The sequence below is a fragment of the Hylobates moloch genome, unplaced genomic scaffold (assembly GCF_009828535.3).
Source record: "Hylobates moloch isolate HMO894 unplaced genomic scaffold, HMol_V3 SCAFFOLD_22, whole genome shotgun sequence".
NCBI classification, from domain to species: domain Eukaryota; kingdom Metazoa; phylum Chordata; class Mammalia; order Primates; family Hylobatidae; genus Hylobates; species Hylobates moloch.
The window spans coordinates 25,837,950-25,851,575 of record NW_026652297.1 but is presented as its reverse complement, the minus strand read 5'-3'; positions in this window follow the sequence as shown (position 1 = coordinate 25,851,575).

Below are 13,626 nucleotides of genomic sequence, written 5' to 3'. Positions count from 1 at the left end.
CATTCCTCCTGGTCCAGACATTGCCCCAGCCTGCCTGGTGGCACTACCTGGTACCCAAGTACATCTCCAGATCCCACTCTGTGCTTGGAGGGGTGCAGTGGAGACATGGCACAGGTTCCAGGTACCATCAGCTGAAGATTCCAACCAGGTGGGAGGCAGGAGGAGGTGGGATGGTGGAAGGTGGGCTTGGATGATGGTGGGGAGGAGGTGGGCTTGGTGGATGGTGGGAAGCAGATGGGGTGGTAGGAGGTGGGGTGATGGAAGGTTGGGGGGAGGTGGATGGGGTGGTGGAAGGTGGGGGGGAGGTGGGGTGGTGGAAGGTGGGGAGGCAGGGTGGTGGAAGGTTGGGGGTGGTGGGGTGGTGGAAAGTGGTGGGTAGGTGGGAGGTGGGGTGGTGGGAGGTTGGGGGGACGTGGGGTGGTGGAAGGTCGGGGGGAGGTGGGGTGGTGGGAGGTTGGTGGGAGGTGGGGTGGTAGGAGGTGAGGTGGTGGGAGGTGGAGAGGTGGGGAGGGAGGTGGGGTGGTGGGAGGTGGGGTGGTGGAAGGTGGGGAGGAAGGTGGGGAGGAGGTGTGGTGGTGGTGGGGTGGTGGAAGGTGGGGAGGGAGGTGGGGTGGTGGATGGCGGGGAGGTGGGGTGGTGGAAGGTGGGGGAGGTGGGGTGGTGGATGGCGGGGAGGTGGGGTGGTGGATGGCGGGGAGGTGGGGTGGTGGAAGGTGGGGGAGGTGGGGTGGTGGATTGAGGGGAGGTGGCGTGGTGGATGGCGGGGAGGTGGGGTGGTGGAAGTTGGGGAGGGAGGTGGAGTGGTGGATGGCGGGGAGGTGGGGTGGTGGAAGGTGGGCTATCTTGCTGGGGCTTTGAATCACCAGGTTTCTGACAATGACTAGGGGTGCAGTCTGGGGTGAAGAGCGTAGTTTTGCCAGCCAATCCAAATACATCTGAGACTCTTAGACTTGGAACCAACCCTGAACATCCTCATTGTCACGGTGCAAGGCAGACAGAAGTCCTTTCCTTCCATGACTACTTCTTACCCTCTTACAGCTTGTAATGTTAATTTATGACAACTCCCTCTTCTTTCTCATCAGGGAGAAAGATGGTGGCTATTTTAACCTGATCTGACCTTAGAACAGACATATGGACAATAAGAACCAAATGTGATAAACAAGAGTAAGATTTTCCTCCCTCTCACCCAGCAGAGTATGGTGTTCAGGTTCTCCAAGAAGGCCTGGGCCGATTTTCCAGCGCTGGCTGCAACTTCTACAGAGGACCCTGTCACTATGCTTAGAGACCTAGCTAGAGGAAGCCCTGGCTTGGTTCAGGGAGATTGACAGTTAAAGTGACGCCTGGTGACATGATCAGTGAAATACGACCCCAGGGGCTGAGTTTGGGGTGTCTCCAGGGCCTCCTTTCACCAGAGTCACCTACAGGCAGTCCTTTCTCCTGGTATTTTAACCATACAAACCTGCATAAGAATACCTGTCATCAGGTAAGAAGCAGGAAGGCTCAGAGATACAAATGAGCCCCTGAGACCATGGCTCTCTCCACAGCTGTCCCAAAGATCACTTGCATAAACGTCATGGTTTCAGTCCTGAAATTTTTTCTTTAGAGGGTCAGTCATCTGTCTCAGAATGTCAGAGCTGGAAGTGACTTAGAGGTCATCGGGTACAGCCACTCTCAAACGTTCTCTGCTCACAGACCCCATTGGGAATCTGATGAAAATTGTGACTGTTTTCCCAGATAAATACACATGTACAGAACACCCATTCACAGGAGTTCTCATATATAATTTTTAGGGAATTTGTCGGCCCTACAAGCCCATTCATGGGCCCTGGATAAGATTCTTTGATCTGTCTCTAGCTCTACATTTCTTAGACAAGGCACAGAGATGACATGCAACTTGCTCAGTGTCACACAGTCTAGTAATGGCCGAGCCAGAGTTAGGACAGTTTCCTTTCTGCCTTTCTGCCGTTCCAGTGTTTCTCCAAGGCCTCCTTAAATGCTTAGGTCTTGAACCCTTTACAGGCCTCCTGTGTTTCCTCTGAAAATGAGAATACCTGAAGGGGTCACCCCTTTGACTATGCTGCAAGCTAGCAGAGTGCTAGGGGGCTGGCTGAGGGCCATGGGCCAGGAAGACATCTCAGGTCATCACAGGGAAGGCAGCATAGCTGTAGCTGAGCAGGGAGTCTGCAGTCAGCCAGTTCTAGATCAAATCATTTCTCTGCCACGTGACTCTCTGCAGGTTAATTAACCTGTCTGCACCTTAGTTTTCTCATCTCCAAAATAGTAATGATAGCAATGCCAGTGACATTTGTGGTGGGAGGTCAAGCACCTAGCGGGTATTGGACTGAATGGTAGCACTGTCCTTTTCACTTTGCTGTTTTTCTGGGGTGGCCTCAGCAGCCCCGGCCACACTGCAGCCTGCCACTGCACACAGAGCCAGGTTGTGTGAATTTTGTGCTTCCCCTTTAATCATTCTTCCCTAGCTCAGCCTTCTTCCTGGCTGGCCCTGAGTCTTAGGGCTCCTGCTCAGGAAATACGATGCCAGCAGCAGAGAAGTTTGGGCCTTAAATAACTGCCTCCCCTGCAAGGTTAGCCGCTGCCACTCCCCCGCCCCTCCCCACTGCCTGTCACTGGCTGGGCTGCCAGCTGCGAGGACAGTGTGCCCCCTGCTGGCCACCTGGCCCTGGAAAGCTGCGGGCCATGGCCAGGCAGTCTCCAGGCTGAAGGGCTGGAGGAGTTGGAGGTCGGCCTCCTGCAGGGACTGAAGTGGGGGCAGATCTAGGACGAGGGGGGTGGGCAGAGCTGCAGTCACATTCCTAGGTAGAGCTAGTGTTGGGGGGAAACGGAGCTCCTGGTGGCCGGCCTGCAGATCCCCTGCCCCCTACATATTATCCAGCTGAAAAGGGGTACCTTGGGAGAGGGGAGAGGGCGGGGAGGTGGAGGCCAAGGTGAAGGGTGGTGGCAGGAGAGGCCAAGGTTACATCAGGGCCTCAGGCTCACAGGCTTGTGGGTGTGTGTGTGTGCATGAGAGAGGGGGAGAGACAGAGACAGAGATGAGAGACAGAAGTAGAGACATAGACAAAAAGAGACAGAGATGAGAGAGACAGAGGCAGAGACAGAGACAAAAAGAGAGAGGCAGAGATAGAGACAAAAAGAGAGGCAGACAGAGACAGAGATAGAGACAAAAAGATACAGAGAAAGACAGAGATGAGGGAGGGAGAGACAGACAAATAGAGACAGAGACAAAGACAGAAACAGAGATAGAGACAGAGACAAAAAGAGACACAGGCAGAGACAGAGACAAAAAGAGACAGGCAGAGACAGAGAAAAAGAGGCAGAGACAGAGACAAAGAGACAGATGGAGAGAGACAGAAGAGACAGAGTTGGAAACAGGCAGAGACAGAGGCAGAGAGGCACAGAATGAGAGGGAGATAGAGATAGAAAAACTGGAATAGAGAGAGACAGAAACAGGGAGGGAGGGAGAGAGAATATCTGTACTTGTTTGGCACACGCCAGCCCCTCCCTTTTGGGCGCGGGCATCCATGGTCTGAGACGCAGCCTGTGGCTTTGGGGATCCTGGCTGGTTCCCGCCACAGGACACAAAAGCCAGACCAGCTGAGGCAGGAGGCTGAGCAGGTGAACAACAGAGACGGCCCAGGGCGGCAGTGCCCCCTCCAAGTCGGAGCTCCCTGATGAAGGGACGAAGCAAGCGCATCTCTTATCTTTTGTGAACAGTTAAATTCCCCCACATCAAGCACAAATAGAATCCATCCCTGCAAGGCTGGGCTGGCCCGTTCCCATTTAGAGCTGCTGCTTGCCTTTCAGTTTAGTCTTAAGATGCGATGGATACAGATTGCAAAGGTTTGGTCAGCTTTTGAGCAGAAAGCAAGTTTTACAGCAAGGAAAGGGGAGGTGGGAGATGGCAGGAGGCAGAGGGGAAAATAGCTGAAATAGAAAAATTGCTGAAAAGCCTCCTGCAGCCTGTCAGGAGTATTAACTTAGGATGATGTAGGAGAAACGACTAAGTGGTTTTTGTGTCAGCTACACTGAATCAAACTTGTTCAAATATATGTGTGTGAGTGTGCGTGGCAGCCAGCGGAACCCACCTCAGAAACGGGAAACAGCTTTTTAGTTTTAAGGGTTTCTTATGGTTTGCAAATATGAGAAAAGCTATGGATAAATTAGATTTGAAAGGGAAAGATGGATGGGGGTGGCAGCTGTCTTGGGTTTCTGCTGGAGGGATGGCAAGGGCTGAGAAGCCAGGTCCTGGCTCCCCAGAACACCCCATCTTCCTCCAGAAGTAAAGAGAGCCAGGGAGCAGGAAGTGGGCGTGGGGGCTGCTGCAGGGTCCAGTGGGCCAGGGAGAGCCAAGGCCTTGATTGTGAGGGAGAGTTCAGGGCCGGAAGGAAGTGGGGATGCACTCTGAGACCTGCAGGAAGGAAGAGTCTTTTTCCTGAACCTTTCTCATCCCCCAATTCCAGACGCCTCCACCCAGAGCATAAACTGCCATCTCTCTGCTCCCCAAGGGAGGTACAGCACAGAGAGAAAGAGCACCCTCAGGTCCAGGCCGGGCGTGGTGGCTCACACCTGTAATCCCAGCACTTTGAGAGGCCAAGGTTGGAAGATCACTTGAGGTCAGAAGTTTGAGACCAGACTGGCCAACATGGTCAAACCCCGTCTCTACTAAAAATGCAAAAATTAGCCGGGCGTAGTGGCGTGCACCTATAATCTCAGCTACTCAGGAGGCTGAAACAGGAGAATCGCTTGAACCTGGGAGGTGGAGGTTGAGGTGAGCTGAGATTGTGCACTGCACTCCAGCCTGGGTGACAGAGTGAGAATCCATCTCAAACAACAACAACAAAACCCAGCACCTTCAGGTCCAGGGTGGCAGTTCCTGGGCCTGCCTTTAGCACTAATCAGTCAACTTCAGACATTTGCTCCTTTATTCAGTGCTTGCTGCATGACAGGTTTTTTTCAAATTCATTCATTTATTTAAAACACTGTCATAAACACATATGATATGTACTATGGACCAGACATTATTCTAAGTGCCTTACAGTTATTAATTGATTAATTCAACCATCATAACTGCTGTTATGGAGGAAGCATTGTTGCAGATAATCATTTTACAGAGAAGGAAAGTGAAGACCAAGGAGACCCATTTGCCCAGGGACATACCCTAGGGTGACAGTGAAAGGAATCAAGCCCTTGTATAATCCTCTCTCCTTGAGGGCAGGGGAACCTCTGACTTGCTTCTAAGCAATAAAATGTAGCAAAGCTGAGGAGATGTCCCTCCGTGATCACGTTACACTGTATTAGAGTGTGTCCGAGCAAACTGGAGAGAGACATACTCTCCTGCATGGCCCGGGCATATGTGGGAAGGGCCACATGGCAGGGAGCTGTGGGCGGCTGGAGCTGAGGGCCTCAGACCTGCAACCACTGGGTGTTAAATTCTGCCAACACCTGGAGAGCTTGGAAGAGCGCCCCAGCTTCAGATGAGATCATTGCCCCAGCTGACACCTTATTGTAGCCCAGTGAGACCCTAAGCAGGGGACTCAGTGTAGGGCCTGGGCTTTTGACCCACAGGAACTGTGACATAAGGAATGGGGGTTGCTTTAATCCACTAAGTGTGCAGCGATTTGTTAGGTGGCACCAGAAGCCTAATACAATGGCCAGGCCGAGTTTGAGCCCCTGCCTTTATGTTGCCCTGTGCTACTGCTTGCATAGCCATTGTTTCTCACATTCCTTATGGCAACTCTGAAAACCAGGTTCTTTGATTTCCATCTTATGGTTAAGGAAACTGAGGCTTGAAGGGTTAGTGGACCGTAGCCCCACAGCTATGAAGGCCCCATTCGGAATTCACACATCTGTCCTTTCTCCACTACCTGACATTCTCTCTTCATGTGTTCACAGCTTTAGGCTGGAGTACACCCTTCTGTAAGGTTAAAGGCTAGACTTGCTCTGTGGGTCTACTGATGTCTGCTCACCTGTTGGGTGATTGCATTAGCCTGTTCTTGCACTATTAGAAGGAAATGCTTCAGACTGGGTAATTTATAAAGAAAAGAGGTGCAATTGGCTCGCAGTTCTGCAGGTGGTAAGGAAGCATAGCGGCTTCTGGGGAGGCCACAGGAAACTTTCAATCATGGCGGAAGGGGAAGGGGAAACAGGCAGGCCTTACATGGCTAAAGCAGGAGGGAGAGGGGGACGCGCCACACCCTTTCAAACAATCAGATCTTGTGAGAACTCTATCATAAGAACAGCACTAGGGGGCACTCTAGGGGACTGGTACTAAACCATTAGGAACTGTACCCATGATCCAATCACTTCCCACTAGTCCCCACTTCAGCATTGAAGATTACATTTCAAGAGGAGATTTGGGTGGGGACACAGATGCAAACCATATCAGTGACATTCTTACTCCCCTTTCTCCACTGCTTCCTTGCTTTTCCTTCAATCTTTTCAACATCTTCCCTCTTCTCTCCTTTCCCTGCCTTTCTTCCTTTGTATCCTGCATCCGCCTTCCTGTAGTTTCCCTGATACCCAACTCACTGCCTTTTATTCCCAGCTTCACTAAGTGCCTCACAAATGCTGGATGATGAGATGGAGCTAGAAGGTACAAGACAGTCCTTCAGTCCCATGTTTCTCTTTATCTCTCCACTTCTTTCCTTTTCCTGTCACTCAAATCATCTCTTGTGTTTTGCATCCCCACGGCTGGTCCTGAAGTTCAGCAATCTGGCACTAGAAGGTTCTGACCCATCCTGGGAATGCTGTAGGAGAAGATACCTGATTCCAGGGTGGTTCAGGAGCAGGTGTCATCCTCACTGCTGGCCTGCCACTCCGGGACGCCCCTCCCAGCCTTTGGACCCACCTTCACATGGTGACCAGCACCCCTGTCAAAGCAGGGCCTAGGCCTGCCCACCACTCCTCCCCATCTAGTTCCTCTCCATGGTCACCGTTCTATTCCTGCTCCTGACATCACCTTAGCTAAACTGCTCTCTATGTGCTGATCATTGCGGGTTGACAGCCTGGAGGAGAGCCCAGGGAATGGCTGCCCCTCCACTGACCTCCTCCATCTGGCCTGTCCATTGGACAGAAACTGGGAAGACGGTCAGTGAAGAAGCAGTTCCTGGCACTTTCACCAGAAGGTGGGTAAACCATGCCAAGATTGCTTGTCCCCGGGCCAGAGGATGGGTGGCACAGCGCCCAGGAGCTTTCGAGGGCCCTTGTTACAATACAAGACAATGAAACCACTCTCAGCCCTGGGTTCTTTGCAATTTGCCTTCTCCATTCCCAGCCTGGACCAGCAAGAGAGCATTGCAGTCAGTTCTCAATGCCTGTGATTGTGTGCACACACATGCATGTACACCCACACACATATACACAAACGCACATGGGCACACACACAAGCATATGAACACACGTGCATGCACACATTCATATGCATGTGTAAGCACATACGTGTCAGGCCCAGGAGCCAAACGCTTTGTTTCCTTGCTGATATTTCTGCATAAGCATTAGACTTTTCCAGCTTCCCCTCTAAGATGTGTCCTCTGTACCTGAAGCTCCTTAATTTGAAACTTTTTCTATGCTCTGAAAAACATACATAGGATAAAAACTCTGAGCTCAACATGCAGTTTTTATCAGGATCAACTGAGATAATATATGAGAATGTGTTTTCTGGTGTGTAAAGGGCTAAATTTTTACAGCCAAGTGTCCTAGCTGAGCCCCAGTTCATTTGATCTTTGTGTAAATCTTGAGATGAGGATCCAGGGAGCCTGCCATTTGCACACCTGTTCTGTATTAAGGCTTTTTATAAAATATGCATTTTACCCTCTTTTAGATCCTGGGAGGTAGGTTTGTTTGCGTCTCTTATTGCTGTTGTGACTGAGCTGGAGACTGATCAGAAGTGATGAGGAGAGCAGTCAGCATTTTCCTCCTGCCCTCGCTGAGTGACTGATTTCCAGCAAGTGAGGAAGGAGTAGGCAGATTCAGATGCTGAAGGGCTGAATTTGGTCAGTCTGGATCCAAATGGTTCTGCTTAGGGGCCAAGGATTTTGATGTGAGGCATCCCTACCTGGTCCTCTCAAATCAAAAGTGGCTTTGGCAACCTGAGGGTTCAGTGTGGATGCTGTGGACAGAGAGACCCTCTGAGGCACCAGGCAGAGCTGCATGGGGCCCCTCAGGCAGCTTTCTCAGGAACCCAGGCTCTTGAGCAGTGCCTTTTCCAGGAGGCCTGAAACTGTGCTCCTGTGGCATGGGCAGTATGCCTAGAAATTCTCAGATGGGACCGGGAAGATGTTCAGGGGGCATTTAGCAGGGCTGGTGCTGCCCTGCACTCAGGATCCAATCACCATGGCCATTCGGGGATTGTTACTGATAGGACCCAGTCACTTATACCCATAAGTGGTGATACCCCAGGCACTCAGTTATAGATTATTATTGTTCATAGACATCATACCTAAGGAAGGATGTGCTGAGCCTGCACCCTCACTGTCAGTTCACGAGGTTCTTGGTTTCTCCTAAGGGAATGCCAAACTCAGACTCAGAAATGGTAGAATCCATCTTCAGATATGTATTAAGCACCACCAGGGTTCCCAACACCGTCTACACTGAAGGGTGCAAAGGAGGTTGTCTTGGGTGCCATGGATAGGTGCACATTAGAACAAGGTGCCCCCTTGGGCCAGAAGAAAATGGCAAAATGATGCCTTCAATTACAAAAGGGGCTCCTTATTTGGACCAACCAACTAGAAACAGATCTCATGGTTTGTGGGTTTCAGTTGCTATATTGCGTTTTATTAGGCTCAAATTGCGCACCACAGGTGAAAATTCCATCCCTTTCACAGGGAACTCACAATCTAACTGGAGAAACAAGACAGACACAAAGGAAAGCACACTTGATTGTACACTGCTTACAAAGATTCTGTATGTGACGAGGGATGAGGCTGTGCTGTCAGCCTTCTTGATGGAGGATGGTTGCTTTGGGACGGAAAAATACAGACTAGGAACATGGCTTGCTGGACATTCCTTCTTTGACTCACGGTGAAAACAATAGCCTTCCTAACGATTTCAGAAATACCAAACTGATTCAAATATATGACTCAAAGAGCCCAGGATTCTGTCTTCTGTAGATACCTGTTTAGAAAATGGGTGTGTTGGCTGGGTGTGGTAGCTCACGTCTGTAATGCCAGCACTTTGGGAGGCGGAGGAGGGCGGATCACCTGAGGTCACGAGTTTGAGACTGGCCTTACCAATATGGTGAAACCCCGTCTCTACTAAAATTACCCAAATTAGCTGAGCATGATGGCATGCACCTGTAGTTCCAGCTACTCGGGAGGCTGAGGCAGGAGAATCGTTTGAATGTGGGAGGCGGAGGTTGCAGTGAGCTGAGATCGCACCACTTTACTCCAACCTGGGTGCCAGAGCGAGACTTCATCTCAAAAAATTAAAGAAAATGGATGTGTTACGGCTCAGTAAACAACACCCCACAACGAAAGCCTCAGAAGCAGCCCCTGAAGCAGACATTTTTCTCTGCCCTCCTCCTGCCCTACTGTGTCCCAGTCCCACTCTCCCCTGAGGGTACCCACAGAAACCAGAATCCCTTTCTCCAGCGGTGGCTCCTAGAAACTAGAGCCCCTTTTGTTCAAAGCCAGCCAGAAAACCTAAAAATATGACTCTAACTTTCCCTGTGCCTTTCTGTGTAAAAACTGGATGCAAAGAAATTATCTGGCGGAGCGTGGTGGCTCATGCCTATAATCATAGCACTGTGGGAGGCCGAGGCGGGTGGATCACCTGAGGTCTGGAGTTTGAGACTAGCCTGGCCAACATGGCGAAATCCTGTCTATTAAAAATACAAAAATTAGCTGGGCATGGTGGCGGGTGCCTGTAATCACAGCTACTTGGGAGGCTGAGGCAGGAGAATTGCTTGAACCTGGGAGGCAGAGGTTGCAGTGAGCCGAGAGCACACCATTGCACTCCAGCCTGGGCAAAAGAGCAAAACTCTATCTCAAAAAAGAAAAAAAAAAAAAAAAAAAAGAAAAGGAAATCATCTGACCTGCCCGTTTGGCTGTAGATCATGAAACCCTCCCCATTCCAGAGAGGGCCTGCCCCACACCCAGAAAGAAGGAACGGTTCTCAGAGTAGCCAAGAAGAATCCAGACAGACAGGCTTCTCTGGGTTTCCCCACTCAGTCTATTAATACTAGATCACGCCCTTTTTGTTCAATCATATCTCTACACAGCTGTCCATATTTTGTTGAACCTAAGCATAGAAATGAACAATTTCCCCTGTATCTTTGGGTCTTCATTCTGAAGGCTCCTGTGTACACCCATTAAATAAATGTGTATGCCTTTGCTCTAATTAACCTGCCTTTTGCAAGTTGATTTTTCAGCAAAACTTCAGAGGGCCCTTGGCCTCCATAGGTAAAATTGAGGTAGAAATGCATGAAACTGGCATCAACAGATTAAGATCATAACTTGAACTTCTCCTGGGAATGGTGTCATGATGCCATAGCCACAATGCTGATATAATAACTACCAGTATATGTAGTATTTGTGGAGTACTTACTACCTGCCAGGCACTGTGTTGTGTATGTAACATTTCATGTAATGCCCATGACACCCTTACAAGGTATGTATTAGTATATATAACATATACTTGTGTATATAGTATATACAAGGTATATAGATAAAATTTTACAATTTTATAGATAAACAGGCTCAGAGTAAATAATGATCAGATAAAGAACCCTTGTAGAGTTCTTACTATGTGCCTGGCACAACTATAAATCCTTTATGTTTATTACTTATTTAATCTTCATAGTAACTGTATAAAATAGGTATGCTATTTTTTTTCCTAATTTGCAGATAAGAAACATGAGGCCCAGATGTGTTAAATCACTTGCCTAAGGAAAAAGAAAAAGCTCAAATTCCCATGGCTGGCAAGTGAGAACCAGAATTCAGACCCAGGCTGGTAGGTCTCCAAAGCCCAAGATCATATGCCCAAATATAGGACAGCATGGCTGAGCTTTCCTTGGATGGAGTCCCAACAGCAGAGGCAGGAACACCTACCCCAGGGGTCTGGGAGTGTTGCCTAAGGCAGCTAGCTGTCAGTGTGAAATTTCTTTGAAGCCATGTGCTTTATCTTAGAAAATGTTTGTGAAGTTTGCATTCTACTCCATAATGTATATTTTTAACATAAAAATAATGTTTTGATTTTGGCTGTTTTTCTCAAAATTTTGCAGAAAAAAAGATGCTCGTTGAAGCCATGCTATGCTCACCCCATGGCTTGACCTACCTCCCGGCCCACAGCTTGGTGCTCCTGGGTTTCTACGTAGGTGTCCCACAGTGAGAATGGTTGAAGTTGAAAGTATGTGGGTTCAGAACCAGCCAGATTAGAGCTCAGATCCTGACTCCATTTGCCAGCAAGTTCTGTGACTTTGTCTCAGAGCTGCAGTTTCTCAGCATCTATGAATCAGAGATAATAATGCATGCTTGTCAGAGTCAGGTGAGGCACCTGTCACTTAACAGGACTTGGGTAACTGGCACTCTTCCAATTGTCTCCTTATGGCTTGTCATGCCCTCATCATCCAGCAGCTACTACGGGTCCACTGCTGTGCTGAGCAGATCATCTCCATGGCCCTACAGTTTTTGGGTCTTGGTGGTTTTGGAGCTGCTGTTCATTCTCCTCGGGGAGGAGCTCTGGTGTATTTGATGTTCCTGATAAGCCTATGGCATCTGTGGTGCTTAGGTGAGAGTTGGGGGCTTTCTCTCTCTCTCCTTTGCTCACATTTAGATCTCCCCTTGGCTTGGAAAAGGTCATGTTTCCTGTAGACTAGTAGCTTTGCTCAGAAGGAGGATCAGCTTGAGGTGTATTAATAATACACTTATTATCTTTGTATCATATTCACAGCACATGCATACTGTATTCAGACCTCTGCTTTAAACACTTTCCAAGACCCTCTAAACCTCCAACCAAGGCTTACATAAAGAGAATCAACTAGTCAGGTGGGATCTGGGAGGGGGCACAAGGAGCTCTTGTCATTTAGGCAACTTTACATTTGCAGAAAAAGTTAACCTTGGTGAGCCTCACTTTTCTGATTTGTAAGATGATGTTAGTGTGGCAAAATAGGACCATTAGGAACACTTTATCACATTCATTACAATGGCTATAAGAAAAAAAAATAGTAACAAGTGTTGGTGAGGATGTGGAGAAATTGGAACCCTTTTGCATTGCTGGTGAGAATGTAAAATGGTGCAGCCACTGTGGAAAAGAGTATGGTGACTTCTCTAGAATTACCATATGATCTAGCAATTCTACTTTTTATTTTTTTATTTTTTATTTTATTTTATTGAGACAGAGTTTCTCTCTTGTTGCCCAGGCTGGAGTGCAATGGTGAGATCTCAGCTCACTGCAACCTCTGCCTCACGGGTTCAAGTGATTCTTCTGCCTCAGCCTCGTGAGTAGCTAGGATTACAGGCACCCGCCAATGTGACTGGCTAATTTTTTGTATTTTTAGTAGAGATGGGGTTTCACCATGTTGGCCAGGCTGGTCTTTAATTCCCAACCTCAAGTGATCTGCCCATCTCGGGCTCCCAAAGTGCTAAGATTACAGGCATAAGCCACCGCACCCGGCCCACAGTTCTACTTCTAAGTATGTACCAAAAATAATTGAAAGCAGAGACTGAAACAGATAACTTGCACACCAATTCATAGCAGCATTATTCACAATAGGTAAAAGGTGGAAGCAACCCAAATGCCCATGGACAGATGAATGAATAAACAAAATGTAGTATATGCATGCAATGAAATATTGTTTGGCCTCAAAAACAAATTCTGACTCTGACACATGCTGCAACATGGATGAACCTTGAAAACATGATGCTAAGTGAAATAAGCTAAACACAAAAAGATGAGTATTATGTAATTCCACTTATATGAAGTGCTCAGAATGTTGAAATTCATAGAGACATAAAGAGAATAGTCATTACCAGGGCCTGGGGGGAGGGTCTATGAGGAGTTCCAGTTTAATGGGTATAGAATTTCAGTTTGGGGGCTGGGCATGGTGGCTCACACCTGTAATCCCAGCACTTTGGGAGGCCAAGGCGGGAGGATCATGAGGTCAGGAGATTGAGGCAATCCTTGCTAACACGGCGAAATCCTGTCTCTACTCAAAATACAAAAAATTAGGCATTGTGGCAGGCGCCTGTAGTCCCAGCAACTCGGGATGCTGAGGCAGGAGAATGGCGTGAACCCAGCAGGCAGAGCTTGCAGTGAGCAGAGATAATGCCACTGCACTCCAGCCTGGGCAACACAGCGAGGCTCCATCTCAAAAAAAAAAAAAAAAAAAAAAAAAATCAGGGATGATCAAAAAGTTCTGAAAATGGGTGGTAGCAACGGCTCAATGTCATTGAACTCTATACATTGAAAATTAGTTAAAATGCTAAATTGCATTTTATGTATATTTTACTGGAACAAAGAAAAAGAATGCTTTAAAAATAAAAATAAAAAAACATGATTGGGCTTTTTTTGTTTTTTTCCCCCAGAAGATTTGGCAGTTAAGTTCTTCCTTGCCTTTGAAGAAAAGAGAAAAGTAGCTTTAGGCTTAGTAGAGCCCTGGGCTTCATATCAGAA